Raw genomic sequence first — 16,426 nt, forward strand, 5'->3', positions numbered from 1 at the left:
AATGACATTTTGATTCAATTTTTCTACCGTCGAAAAAATCAATTTTCTGATGAAAAACGATGACCCGTGACCTGCAAACTTTCTACAGTTGGTCAAAAATAATAAATTTGTAATATTTAATTTTTTGACTGTAAATGACTATTGCATGTGAATTATCACTTTTGGAACTAAAATAAGTGTGTTTAGAGTCATTTTAATGCCTGAAATTGGTGAAAATAGAAGCTTCTGAGTAGGAGAAAAAGTCTGTAAAAATGTCAATTTTGGTCACATTGAGGCTTTAAAAAGTAGTTATTCAACATGAGGCACAATCCAAATGACATTTTGATTCAATTTTTCTACCGTCGAAAAAATCAATTTTCTGATGAAAAACGATGACCCGTGACCTGCAAACTTTCTACAGATGGTCAAAAATAATAAATTTGTAATATTAAATTTTTTGACTGTAAATGACTATTGCATGTGAATTATCACTTTTGGAACTGAAATAAGTGTGTTTAGAGTCATTTTAATGCCTGAAATTGGTGAAAATAGAAGCTTCTGAGTAGGAGAAAAAGTCTGTAAAAATGTCAATTTTGGTCACATTGAGGCTTTAAAAAGTAGTTATTCAACATGAGGCACAATCCAAATGACATTTTGATTCAATTTTTCTAAAGTCGAAAAAAATCTATTTTCTGATGAAAAACGATTACCCGTGACCTGTCGAATTTTCTCCAGATGGTCAAAAATGGTAAATTTTTAATATTGAATTTTTTGACTGTAAATGACTATTGCATGTGAATTATCACTTTTGGAACAAAAATAAGTGTGTTTAGAGTCATTTTAATGCCTGAAATTGGTCAAAATAGAAGCTTCTGAGTAGGAGAAAAAGTCTGTAAAAATGTCAATTTTGGTCACATTGAGGCTTTAAAAAGTAGTTATTCAACATGAGGCTCAATCCAAATGACATTTTGATTCAATTTTTCTACAGTCGAAAAAAATCAATTTTCTGATGAAAAACTATGACCCGTGACCTGTCAAGCTTTCTACAGATGGTCAAAAATAATAAATTTGTAATATTTAATTTTTTGACTGTAAATGACTATTGCATGTGAATTATCACTTTTGGAACTAAAATAAGTGTGTTTAGAGTCATTTTAATGCCTGAAATTGGTGAAAATAGAAGCTTCTGAGTAGGAGAAAAAGTCTGTAAAAATGTCAATTTTGGTCACATTGAGGCTTTAAAAAGTAGTTATTCAACATGAGGCACAATCCAAATGACATTTTGATTCAATTTTTCTACCGTCGAAAAAATCAATTTTCTGATGAAAAACGATGACCCGTGACCTGCAAACTTTCTACAGTTGGTCAAAAATAATAAATTTGTAATATTTAATTTTTTGACTGTAAATGACTATTGCATGTGAATTATCACTTTTGGAACTAAAATAAGTGTGTTTAGAGTCATTTTAATGCCTGAAATTGGTGAAAATAGAAGCTTCTGAGTAGGAGAAAAAGTCTGTAAAAATGTCAATTTTGGTCACATTGAGGCTTTAAAAAGTAGTTATTCAACATGAGGCACAATCCAAATGACATTTTGATTCAATTTTTCTACCGTCGAAAAAATCAATTTTCTGATGAAAAACGATGACCCGTGACCTGCAAACTTTCTACAGATGGTCAAAAATAATAAATTTGTAATATTAAATTTTTTGACTGTAAATGACTATTGCATGTGAATTATCACTTTTGGAACTGAAATAAGTGTGTTTAGAGTCATTTTAATGCCTGAAATTGGTGAAAATAGAAGCTTCTGAGTAGGAGAAAAACTCTGTAAAAATGTCAATTTTGGTCACATTGAGGCTTTAAAAAGTAGTTATTCAACATGAGGCTCAATCCAAATGACATTTTGATTCAATTTTTCTACAGTCGAAAAAAATCAATTTTCTGATGAAAAACTATGACCCGTGACCTGTCAAACTTTCTCCAGATGGTCAAAAATAATAAATTTGTAATATTAAATTTTTTGACTGTAAATGACTATTGCATGTGAATTATCACTTTTGGAACAAAAATAAGTGTGTTTAGAGTCATTTTAATGCCTGAAATTGGTGAAAATAGAAGCTTCTGAGTAGGAGAAAAACTCTGTAAAAATGTCAATTTTGGTCACATTGAGGCTTTAAAAAGTAGTTATTCAACATGAGGCACAATCCAAATGACATTTTGATTCAATTTTTCTACCGTCGAAAAAATCAATTTTCTGATGAAAAACGATGACCCGTGACCTGCAAACTTTCTACAGATGGTCAAAAATAATAAATTTGTAATATTTAATTTTTTGACTGTAAATGACTATTGCATGTGAATTATCACTTTTGCAACTAAAATAAGTGTGTTTAGAGTCATTTTAATGCCTGAAATTGGTGAAAATAGAAGCTTCTGAGTAGGAGAAAAAGTCTGTAAAAATGTCAATTTTGGTCACATTGAGGCTTTAAAAAGTAGTTATTCAACATGAGGCACAATCCAAATGACATTTTGATTCAATTTTTCTACCGTCGAAAAAATCAATTTTCTGATGAAAAACGATGACCCGTGACCTGCAAACTTTCTACAGATGGTCAAAAATAATAAATTTGTAATATTAAATTTTTTGACTGTAAATGACTATTGCATGTGAATTATCACTTTTGGAACTAAAATAAGTGTTTTTAGAGTCATTTTAATGCCTGAAATTGGTGAAAATAGAAGCTTCTGAGTAGGAGAAAAAGTCTGTAAAAATGTCAATTTTGGTCACATTGAGGCTTTAAAAAGTAATTATTCAACAAGAGGCACAATCCAAATGACATTTTGATTCAATTTTTCTACAGTCGAAAAAATCAATTTTCTGATGAAAAACGATGACCCGTGACCTGTCAAACTTTCTCCAGATGTTAAAAAATAATAAATTTGTAATATTTAATTTTTTGACTGTAAATGACTATTGCATGTGAATTATCACTTTTGGAACTGAAATAAGTGTGTTTAGAGTCATTTTAATGCCTGAAATTGGTGATTATAGAAGCTTCTGAGTAGGAGAAAAACTCTGTAAAAATGTCCATTTTGGTCACATTGAGGCTTTAAAAAGTAGTTATTCAACATGAGGCACAATCCAAATGACATTTTGATTCAATTTTTCTACAGTCGAAAAAAATCTATTTTCTGATGAAAAACGATTACCCGTGACCTGTCGAATTTTCTCCAGATGGTCAAAAATGGTAAATTTTTAATATTGAATTTTTTGACTGTAAATGACTATTGCATGTGAATTATCACTTTTGGAACAAAAATAAGTGTGTTTAGAGTCATTTTAATGCCTGAAATTGGTCAAAATAGAAGCTTCTGAGTAGGAGAAAAAGTCTGTAAAAATGTCAATTTTGGTCACATTGAGGCTTTAAAAAGTAGTTATTCAACATGAGGCTCAATCCAAATGACATTTTGATTCAATTTTTCTTCAGTCGAAAAAAATCAATTTTCTGATGAAAAACTATGACCCGTGACCTGTCAAGCTTTCTACAGGTGGTCAAAAATAATAAATTTGTAATATTTAATTTTTTGACTGTAAATGACTATTGCATGTGAATTATCACTTTTGGAACAAAAATAAGTGTGTTTAGAGTCATTTTAATGCCTGAAATTGGTGAAAATAGAAGCTTCTGAGTAGGAGAAAAACTCTGTAAAAATGTCAATTTTGGTCGCATTGAGGCTTTAAAAAGTAGTTATTCAACATGAGGCACAATCCAAATGACATTTTGATTCAATTTTTCTACAGTCGAAAAAATCAATTTTCTGATGAAAAACGATGACCCGTGACCTGTCAAACATTCTCCAGATGGTCAAAAATAATAAATTTGTAATATTAAATTTTTTGACTGTAAATGACTATTGCATGTGAATTATCACTTTTGGAACAAAAATAAGTGTGTTTAGAGTCATTTTAATGCCTGAAATTGGTGAAAATAGAAGCTTCTGAGTAGGAGAAAAACTCTGTAAAAATGTCAATTTTGGTCACATTGAGGCTTTAAAAAGTAGTTATTCAACATGAGGCACAATCCAAATGACATTTTGATTCAATTTTTCTACCGTCGAAAAAATCAATTTTCTGATGAAAAACGATGACCCGTGACCTGCAAACTTTCTACAGTTGGTCAAAAATAATAAATTTGTAATCTTTAATTTTTTGACTGTAAATGACTATTGCATGTGAATTATCACTTTTGGAACTAAAATAAGTGTGTTTAGAGTCATTTTAATGCCTGAAATTGGTGAAAAGAGAAGCTTCTGAGTAGGAGAAAAAGTCTGTAAAAATGTCAATTTTGGTCACATTGAGGCTTTAAAAAGTAGTTATTCAACATGAGGCACAATCCAAATGACATTTTGATTCAATTTTTCTACCGTCGAAAAAATCAATTTTCTGATGAAAAACGATGACCCGTGACCTGCAAACTTTCTACAGATGGTCAAAAATAATAAATTTGTAATATTAAATTTTTTGACTGTAAATGACTATTGCATGTGAATTATCACTTTTGGAACTGAAATAAGTGTGTTTAGAGTCATTTTAATGCCTGAAATTGGTGAAAATAGAAGCTTCTGAGTAGGAGAAAAACTCTATAAAAATGTCAATTTTGGTCGCATTGAGGCTTTAAAAAGTAGTTATTCAACATGAGGCACAATCCAAATGACATTTTGATTCAATTTTTCTACAGTCGAAAAAATCAATTTTCTGATGAAAAACGATGACCCGTGACCTGTCAAACTTTCTCCAGATGGTCAAAAATAATAAATTTGTAATATTAAATTTTTTGACTGTAAATGACTATTGCATGTGAATTATCACTTTTGGAACAAAAATAAGTGTGTTTAGAGTCATTTTAATGCCTGAAATTGGTGAAAATAGAAGCTTCTGAGTAGGAGAAAAACTCTGTAAAAATGTCAATTTTGGTCACATTGAGGCTTTAAAAAGTAGTTATTCAACATGAGGCACAATCCAAATGACATTTTGATTCAATTTTTCTACCGTCGAAAAAATCAATTTTCTGATGAAAAACGATGACCCGTGACCTGCAAACTTTCTACAGTTGGTCAAAAATAATAAATTTGTAATATTTAATTTTTTGACTGTAAATGACTATTGCATGTGAATTATCACTTTTGGAACTAAAATAAGTGTGTTTAGAGTCATTTTAATGCCTGAAATTGGTGAAAATAGAAGCTTCTGAGTAGGAGAAAAAGTCTGTAAAAATGTCAATTTTGGTCACATTGAGGCTTTAAAAAGTAGTTATTCAACATGAGGCACAATCCAAATGACATTTTGATTCAATTTTTCTACCGTCGAAAAAATCAATTTTCTGATGAAAAACGATGACCCGTGACCTGCAAACTTTCTACAGATGGTCAAAAATAATAAATTTGTAATATTAAATTTTTTGACTGTAAATGACTATTGCATGTGAATTATCACTTTTGGAACTGAAATAAGTGTGTTTAGAGTCATTTTAATGCCTGAAATTGGTGAAAATAGAAGCTTTTGAGTAGGAGAAAAACTCTGTAAAAATGTCAATTTTGGTCACATTGAGGCTTTAAAAAGTAGTTATTCAACATGAGGCTCAATCCAAATGACATTTTGATTCAATTTTTCTACAGTCGAAAAAAATCAATTTTCTGATGAAAAACTATGACCCGTGACCTGTCAAACTTTCTCCAGATGGTCAAAAATAATAAATTTGTAATATTAAATTTTTTGACTGTAAATGACTATTGCATGTGAATTATCACTTTTGGAACAAAAATAAGTGTGTTTAGAGTCATTTTAATGCCTGAAATTGGTGAAAATAGAAGCTTCTGAGTAGGAGAAAAACTCTGTAAAAATGTCAATTTTGGTCACATTGAGGCTTTAAAAAGTAGTTATTCAACATGAGGCACAATCCAAATGACATTTTGATTCAATTTTTCTACCGTCGAAAAAATCAATTTTCTGATGAAAAACGATGACCCGTGACCTGCAAACTTTCTACAGATGGTCAAAAATAATAAATTTGTAATATTTAATTTTTTGACTGTAAATGACTATTGCATGTGAATTATCACTTTTGCAACTAAAATAAGTGTGTTTAGAGTCATTTTAATGCCTGAAATTGGTGAAAATAGAAGCTTCTGAGTAGGAGAAAAAGTCTGTAAAAATGTCAATTTTGGTCACATTGAGGCTTTAAAAAGTAGTTATTCAACATGAGGCACAATCCAAATGACATTTTGATTCAATTTTTCTACCGTCGAAAAAATCAATTTTCTGATGAAAAACGATGACCCGTGACCTGCAAACTTTCTACAGATGGTCAAAAATAATAAATTTGTAATATTAAATTTTTTGACTGTAAATGACTATTGCATGTGAATTATCACTTTTGGAACTAAAATAAGTGTGTTTAGAGTCATTTTAATGCCTGAAATTGGTGAAAATAGAAGCTTCTGAGTAGGAGAAAAAGTCTGTAAAAATGTCAATTTTGGTCACATTGAGGCTTTAAAAAGTAATTATTCAACAAGAGGCACAATCCAAATGACATTTTGATTCAATTTTTCTACAGTCGAAAAAATCAATTTTCTGATGAAAAACGATGACCCGTGACCTGTCAAACTTTCTCCAGATGTTAAAAAATAATAAATTTGTAATATTTAATTTTTTGACTGTAAATGACTATTGCATGTGAATTATCACTTTTGGAACTGAAATAAGTGTGTTTAGAGTCATTTTAATGCCTGAAATTGGTGAACATAGAAGCTTCTGAGTAGGAGAAAAACTCTGTAAAAATGTCCATTTTGGTCACATTGAGGCTTTAAAAAGTAGTTATTCAACATGAGGCACAATCCAAATGACATTTTGATTCAATTTTTCTACAGTCGAAAAAAATCTATTTTCTGATGAAAAACGATTACCCGTGACCTGTCGAATTTTCTCCAGATGGTCAAAAATGGTAAATTTTTAATATTGAATTTTTTGACTGTAAATGACTATTGCATGTGAATTATCACTTTTGGAACAAAAATAAGTGTGTTTAGAGTCATTTTAATGCCTGAAATTGGTCAAAATAGAAGCTTCTGAGTAGGAGAAAAAGTCTGTAAAAATGTCAATTTTGGTCACATTGAGGCTTTAAAAAGTAGTTATTCAACATGAGGCTCAATCCAAATGACATTTTGATTCAATTTTTCTACAGTCGAAAAAAATCAATTTTCTGATGAAAAACTATGACCCGTGACCTGTCAAGCTTTCTACAGGTGGTCAAAAATAATAAATTTGTAATATTTAATTTTTTGACTGTAAATGACTATTGCATGTGAATTATCACTTTTGGAACAAAAATAAGTGTGTTTAGAGTCATTTTAATGCCTGAAATTGGTGAAAATAGAAGCTTCTGAGTAGGAGAAAAACTCTGTAAAAATGTCAATTTTGGTCGCATTGAGGCTTTAAAAAGTAGTTATTCAACATGAGGCACAATCCAAATGACATTTTGATTCAATTTTTCTACAGTCGAAAAAATCAATTTTCTGATGAAAAACGATGACCCATGACCTGTCAAACATTCTCCAGATGGTCAAAAATAATAAATTTGTAATATTAAATTTTTTGACTGTAAATGACTATTGCATGTGAATTATCACTTTTGGAACAAAAATAAGTGTGTTTAGAGTCATTTTAATGCCTGAAATTGGTGAAAATAGAAGCTTCTGAGTAGGAGAAAAACTCTGTAAAAATGTCAATTTTGGTCACATTGAGGCTTTAAAAAGTAGTTATTCAACATGAGGCACAATCCAAATGACATTTTGATTCAATTTTTCTACCGTCGAAAAAATCAATTTTCTGATGAAAAACGATGACCCGTGACCTGCAAACTTTCTACAGTTGGTCAAAAATAATAAATTTGTAATATTTAATTTTTTGACTGTAAATGACTATTGCATGTGAATTATCACTTTTGGAACTAAAATAAGTGTGTTTAGAGTCATTTTAATGCCTGAAATTGGTGAAAAGAGAAGCTTCTGAGTAGGAGAAAAAGTCTGTAAAAATGTCAATTTTGGTCACATTGAGGCTTTAAAAAGTAGTTATTCAACATGAGGCACAATCCAAATGACATTTTGATTCAATTTTTCTACCGTCGAAAAAATCAATTTTCTGATGAAAAACGATGACCCGTGACCTGCAAACTTTCTACAGATGGTCAAAAATAATAAATTTGTAATATTAAATTTTTTGACTGTAAATGACTATTGCATGTGAATTATCACTTTTGGAACTGAAATAAGTGTGTTTAGAGTCATTTTAATGCCTGAAATTGGTGAAAATAGAAGCTTCTGAGTAGGAGAAAAACTCTGTAAAAATGTCAATTTTGGTCACATTGAGGCTTTAAAAAGTAGTTATTCAACATGAGGCACACTCCAAATGACATTTTGATTCAATTTTTCTACAGTCGAAAAAATCAATTTTCTGATGAAAAACGATGACCCGTGACCTGTCAAACTTTCTCCAGATGGTCAAAAATAATAAATTTGTAATATTAAATTTTTTGACTGTAAATGACTATTGCATGTGAATTATCACTTTTGGAACAAAAATAAGTGTGTTTAGAGTCATTTTAATGCCTGAAATTGGTGAAAATAGAAGCTTCTGAGTAGGAGAAAAACTCTGTAAAAATGTCAATTTTGGTCACATTGAGGCTTTAAAAAGTAGTTATTCAACATGAGGCACAATCCAAATGACATTTTGATTCAATTTTTCTACCGTCGAAAAAATCAATTTTCTGATGAAAAACGATGACCCGTGACCTGCAAACTTTCTACAGATGGTCAAAAATAATAAATTTGTAATATTTAATTTTTTGACTGTAAATGACTATTGCATGTGAATTATCACTTTTGCAACTAAAATAAGTGTGTTTAGAGTCATTTTAATGCCTGAAATTGGTGAAAATAGAAGCTTCTGAGTAGGAGAAAAAGTCTGTAAAAATGTCAATTTTGGTCACATTGAGGCTAAAAAGTAGTTATTCAACATGAGGCACAATCCAAATGACATTTTGATTCAATTTTTCTACCGTCGAAAAAATCAATTTTCTGATGAAAAACGATGACCCGTGACCTGCAAACTTTCTACAGATGGTCAAAAATAATAAATTTGTAATATTAAATTTTTTGACTGTAAATGACTATTGCATGTGAATTATCACTTTTGGAACTAAAATAAGTGTGTTTAGAGTCATTTTAATGCCTGAAATTGGTGAAAATAGAAGCTTCTGAGTAGGAGAAAAAGTCTGTAAAAATGTCAATTTTGGTCACATTGAGGCTTTAAAAAGTAATTATTCAACAAGAGGCACAATCCAAATGACATTTTGATTCAATTTTTCTACAGTCGAAAAAATCAATTTTCTGATGAAAAACGATGACCCGTGACCTGTCAAACTTTCTCCAGATGTTAAAAAATAATAAATTTGTAATATTTAATTTTTTGACTGTAAATGACTATTGCATGTGAATTATCACTTTTGGAACTGAAATAAGTGTGTTTAGAGTCATTTTAATGCCTGAAATTGGTGAACATAGAAGCTTCTGAGTAGGAGAAAAACTCTGTAAAAATGTCCATTTTGGTCACATTGAGGCTTTAAAAAGTAGTTATTCAACATGAGGCACAATCCAAATGACATTTTGATTCAATTTTTCTACAGTCGAAAAAAATCTATTTTCTGATGAAAAACGATTACCCGTGACCTGTCGAATTTTCTCCAGATGGTCAAAAATGGTAAATTTTTAATATTGAATTTTTTGACTGTAAATGACTATTGCATGTGAATTATCACTTTTGGAACAAAAATAAGTGTGTTTAGAGTCATTTTAATGCCTGAAATTGGTCAAAATAGAAGCTTCTGAGTAGGAGAAAAAGTCTGTAAAAATGTCAATTTTGGTCACATTGAGGCTTTAAAAAGTAGTTATTCAACATGAGGCTCAATCCAAATGACATTTTGATTCAATTTTTCTACAGTCGAAAAAAATCAATTTTCTGATGAAAAACTATGACCCGTGACCTGTCAAGCTTTCTACAGGTGGTCAAAAATAATAAATTTGTAATATTTAATTTTTTGACTGTAAATGACTATTGCATGTGAATTATCACTTTTGGAACAAAAATAAGTGTGTTTAGAGTCATTTTAATGCCTGAAATTGGTGAAAATAGAAGCTTCTGAGTAGGAGAAAAACTCTGTAAAAATGTCAATTTTGGTCGCATTGAGGCTTTAAAAAGTAGTTATTCAACATGAGGCACAATCCAAATGACATTTTGATTCAATTTTTCTACAGTCGAAAAAATCAATTTTCTGATGAAAAACGATGACCCGTGACCTGTCAAACTTTCTCCAGATGGTCAAAAATAATAAATTTGTAATATTAAATTTTTTGACTGTAAATGACTATTGCATGTGAATTATCACTTTTGGAACAAAAATAAGTGTGTTTAGAGTCATTTTAATGCCTGAAATTGGTGAAAATAGAAGCTTCTGAGTAGGAGAAAAACTCTGCAAAAATGTCAATTTTGGTCACATTGAGGCTTTAAAAAGTAGTTATTCAACATGAGGCACAATCCAAATGACATTTTGATTCAATTTTTCTACCGTCGAAAAAATCAATTTTCTGATGAAAAACGATGACCCGTGACCTGCAAACTTTCTACAGATGGTCAAAAATAATAAATTTGTAATATTTAATTTTTTGACTGTAAATGACTATTGCATGTGAATTATCACTTTTGGAACTAAAATAAGTGTGTTTAGAGTCATTTTAATGCCTGAAATTGGTGAAAATAGAAGCTTCTGAGTAGGAGAAAAAGTCTGTAAAAATGTCAATTTTGGTCACATTGAGGCTTTAAAAAGTAGTTATTCAACATGAGGCACAATCCAAATGACATTTTGATTCAATTTTTCTACCGTCGAAAAAATCAATTTTCTGATGAAAAACGATGACCCGTGACCTGCAAACTTTCTACAGATGGTCAAAAATAATAAATTTGTAATATTAAATTTTTTGACTGTAAATGACTATTGCATGTGAATTATCACTTTTGGAACTGAAATAAGTGTGTTTAGAGTCATTTTAATGCCTGAAATTGGTGAAAATAGAAGCTTCTGAGTAGGAGAAAAACTCTGTAAAAATGTCAATTTTGGTCACATTGAGGCTTTAAAAAGTAGTTATTCAACATGAGGCTCAATCCAAATGACATTTTGATTCAATTTTTCTACAGTCGAAAAAAATCAATTTTCTGATGAAAAACTATGACCCGTGACCTGTCAAGCTTTCTACAGGTGGTCAAAAATAATAAATTTGTAATATTTAATTTTTTGACTGTAAATGACTATTGCATGTGAATTATCACTTTTGGAACAAAAATAAGTGTGTTTAGAGTCATTTTAATGCCTGAAATTGGTGAAAATAGAAGCTTCTGAGTAGGAGAAAAACTGTAAAAATGTCAATTTTGGTCACATTGAGGCTTTAAAAAGTAGTTATTCAACATGAGGCACACTCCAAATGACATTTTGATTCAATTTTTCTACAGTCGAAAAAATCAATTTTCTGATGAAAAACGATGACCCGTGACCTGTCAAACTTTCTCCAGATGGTCAAAAATAATAAATTTGTAATATTAAATTTTTTGACTGTAAATGACTATTGCATGTGAATTATCACTTTTGGAACAAAAATAAGTGTGTTTAGAGTCATTTTAATGCCTGAAATTGGTGAAAATAGAAGCTTCTGAGTAGGAGAAAAACTCTGTAAAAATGTCAATTTTGGTCACATTGAGGCTTTAAAAAGTAGTTATTCAACATGAGGCACAATCCAAATGACATTTTGATTCAATTTTTCTACCGTCGAAAAAATCAATTTTCTGATGAAAAACGATGACCCGTGACCTGCAAACTTTCTACAGATGGTCAAAAATAATAAATTTGTAATATTTAATTTTTTGACTGTAAATGACTATTGCATGTGAATTATCACTTTTGCAACTAAAATAAGTGTGTTTAGAGTCATTTTAATGCCTGAAATTGGTGAAAATAGAAGCTTCTGAGTAGGAGAAAAAGTCTGTAAAAATGTCAATTTTGGTCACATTGAGGCTTTAAAAAGTAGTTATTCAACATGAGGCACAATCCAAATGACATTTTGATTCAATTTTTCTACCGTCGAAAAAATCAATTTTCTGATGAAAAACGATGACCCGTGACCTGCAAACTTTCTACAGATGGTCAAAAATAATAAATTTGTAATATTAAATTTTTTGACTGTAAATGACTATTGCATGTGAATTATCACTTTTGGAACTAAAATAAGTGTGTTTAGAGTCATTTTAATGCCTGAAATTGGTGAAAATAGAAGCTTCTGAGTAGGAGAAAAAGTCTGTAAAAATGTCAATTTTGGTCACATTGAGGCTTTAAAAAGTAATTATTCAACAAGAGGCACAATCCAAATGACATTTTGATTCAATTTTTCTACAGTCGAAAAAATCAATTTTCTGATGAAAAACGATGACCCGTGACCTGTCAAACTTTCTCCAGATGTTAAAAAATAATAAATTTGTAATATTTAATTTTTTGACTGTAAATGACTATTGCATGTGAATTATCACTTTTGGAACTGAAATAAGTGTGTTTAGAGTCATTTTAATGCCTGAAATTGGTGAACATAGAAGCTTCTGAGTAGGAGAAAAACTCTGTAAAAATGTCCATTTTGGTCACATTGAGGCTTTAAAAAGTAGTTATTCAACATGAGGCACAATCCAAATGACATTTTGATTCAATTTTTCTACAGTCGAAAAAAATCTATTTTCTGATGAAAAACGATTACCCGTGACCTGTCGAATTTTCTCCAGATGGTCAAAAATGGTAAATTTTTAATATTGAATTTTTTGACTGTAAATGACTATTGCATGTGAATTATCACTTTTGGAACAAAAATAAGTGTGTTTAGAGTCATTTTAATGCCTGAAATTGGTCAAAATAGAAGCTTCTGAGTAGGAGAAAAAGTCTGTAAAAATGTCAATTTTGGTCACATTGAGGCTTTAAAAAGTAGTTATTCAAGATGAGGCTCAATCCAAATGACATTTTGATTCAATTTTTCTACAGTCGAAAAAAATCAATTTTCTGATGAAAAACTATGACCCGTGACCTGTCAAGCTTTCTACAGGTGGTCAAAAATAATAAATTTGTAATATTTAATTTTTTGACTGTAAATGACTATTGCATGTGAATTATCACTTTTGGAACAAAAATAAGTGTGTTTAGAGTCATTTTAATGCCTGAAATTGGTGAAAATAGAAGCTTCTGAGTAGGAGAAAAACTCTGTAAAAATGTCAATTTTGGTCACATTGAGGCTTTAAAAAGTAGTTATTCAACATGAGGCACAATCCAAATGACATTTTGATTCAATTTTTCTACAGTCGAAAAAATCAATTTTCTGAGGAAAAACGATGACCCGTGACCTGTCAAACTTTCTCCAGATGGTCAAAAATAATAAATTTGTAATATTAAATTTTTTGACTGTAAATGACTATTGCATGTGAATTATCACTTTTGGAACAAAAATAAGTGTGTTTAGAGTCATTTTAATGCCTGAAATTGGTGAAAATAGAAGCTTCTGAGTAGGAGAAAAAGTCTGTAAAAATGTCAATTTTGGTCACATTGAGGCTTTAAAAAGTAGTTATTCAACATGAGGCACAATCCAAATGACATTTTGATTCAATTTTTCTACCGTCGAAAAAATCAATTTTCTGATGAAAAACGATGACCCGTGACCTGCAAACTTTCTACAGATGGTCAAAAATAATAAATTTGTAATATTAAATTTTTTGACTGTAAATGACTATTGCATGTGAATTATCACTTTTGGAACTAAAATAAGTGTGTTTAGAGTCATTTTAATGCCTGAAATTGGTGAAAATAGAAGCTTCTGAGTAGGAGAAAAAGTCTGTAAAAATGTCAATTTTTGTCACATTGAGGCTTTAAAAAGTAATTATTCAACAAGAGGCACAATCCAAATGACATTTTGATTCAATTTTTCTACAGTCGAAAAAATCTATTTTCTGATGAAAAACGATGACCCGTGACCTGTCAAACTTTCTCCAGATGTTAAAAAATAATAAATTTGTAATATTTAATTTTTTGACTGTAAATGACTATTGCATGTGAATTATCACTTTTGGAACTGAAATAAGTGTGTTTAGAGTCATTTTAATGCCTGAAATTGGTGAAAATAGAAGCTTCTGAGTAGGAGAAAAACTCTGTAAAAATGTCAATTTTGGTCACATTGAGGCTTTAAAAAGTAGTTATTCAACATGAGGCACAATCCAAATGACATTTTGATTCAATTTTTCTACAGTCGAAAAAAATCTATTTTCTGATGAAAAACGATTACCCGTGACCTGTCGAATTTTCTCCAGATGGTCAAAAATGGTAAATTTTTAATATTGAATTTTTTGACTGTAAATGACTATTGCATGTGAATTATCACTTTTGGAACAAAAATAAGTGTGTTTAGAGTCATTTTAATGCCTGAAATTGGTCAAAATAGAAGCTTCTGAGTAGGAGAAAAAGTCTGTAAAATGTCAATTTTGGTCACATTGAGGCTTTAAAAAGTAGTTATTCAACATGAGGCTCAATCCAAATGACATTTTGATTCAATTTTTCTACAGTGGAAAAAAATCAATTTTCTGATGAAAAACTATGACCCGTGACCTGTCAAGCTTTCTACAGGTGGTCAAAAATAATAAATTTGTAATATTTAATTTTTTGACTGTAAATGACTATTGCATGTGAATTATCACTTTTGGAACAAAAATAAGTGTGTTTAGAGTCATTTTAATGCCTGAAATTGGTGAAAATAGAAGCTTCTGAGTAGGAGAAAAACTCTGTAAAAATGTCAATTTTGGTCACATTGAGGCTTTAAAAAGTAGTTATTCAACATGAGGCACAATCCAAATGACATTTTGATTCAATTTTTCTACAGTCGAAAAAATCAATTTTCTGATGAAAAACGATGACCCGTGACCTGTCAAACTTTCTCCAGATGGTCAAAAATAATAAATTTGTAATATTAAATTTTTTGACTGTAAATGACTATTGCATGTGAATTATCACTTTTGGAACAAAAATAAGTGTGTTTAGAGTCATTTTAATGCCTGGAATTGGTGAAAATAGAAGCTTCTGAGTAGGAGAAAAAGTCTGTAAAAATGTCAATTTTGGTCACATTGAGGCTTTAAAAAGTGATTATTCAACAACAGGCACAATCCAAATGACATTTTGAATCAATTTTTCTACAGTCCAAAAAATCAATTTTCTGATGAAAAATGATGACCCGTGACCTGCCGAATTTTCTCCAGATGGTCAAAAAGGGTAATTTTTTAATATTGAATTTTTTGACTGTAAATGACTATTGCATGTGAATTATCACTTTTGGAACAAAAATAAGTGTGTTTAGAGTCATTTTAATTCCTGAAATTGGTCAAAATAGAAGCTTCTGAGTAGGAGAAAAAGTCTGTAAAAATGTCAATTTTGGTCACATTGAGGCTTTAAAAAGTAGTTATTCAACATGAGGCACAATCCAAATGACATTTTGATTCAATTTTTCTACAGTCCAAAAAATCAATTTTCTGATGAAAAATGATGACCCGTGACCTGTCAAACTTTCTCCAGATGGTCAAAAATAATAAATTTGTAATATTACATTTTTTGACTGTAAATGACTATTGCATGTGAATTATCACTTTTGGAACAAAAACAAGTGTGTTTAGAGTCATTTTAATGCCTGAAATTGGTGAAAATAGAACCTTCTGAGTAGGAGAAAAAGTCTGTAAAAATGTCAATTTTGGTCACATTGAGGCTTTAAAAAGTAGTTATTCAACATGAGGCACAATCCAAATGACATTTTGATTCAATTTTTCTACCGTCGAAAAAATCAATTTTCTGATGAAAAACGATGACCCGTGACCTGCAAACTTTCTACAGATGGTCAAAAATAATAAATTTGTAATATTAAATTTTTTGACTGTAAATGACCATTGCATGTGAATTATCACTTTTGGAACTAAAATAAGTGTGTTTAGAGTCATTTTAATGCCTGAAATTGGTGAAAATAGAAGCTTCTGAGTAGGAGAAAAAGTCTGTAAAAATGTCAATTTTGGTCACATTGAGGCTTTAAAAAGTGATTATTCAACAACAGGCACAATCCAAATGACATTTTGAATCAATTTTTCTACAGTCCAAAAAATCAATTTTCTGATGAAAAATGATGACCCGTGACCTGCCGAATTTTCTCCAGATGGTCAAAAAGGGTAATTTTTTAATATTGAATTTTTTGACTCTAAATGACTATTGCATGTGAATTATCACTT

The sequence above is a fragment of the Triturus cristatus genome, chromosome 8 (assembly GCF_964204655.1).
Source record: "Triturus cristatus chromosome 8, aTriCri1.1, whole genome shotgun sequence".
NCBI classification, from domain to species: Eukaryota; Metazoa; Chordata; class Amphibia; order Caudata; family Salamandridae; genus Triturus; species Triturus cristatus.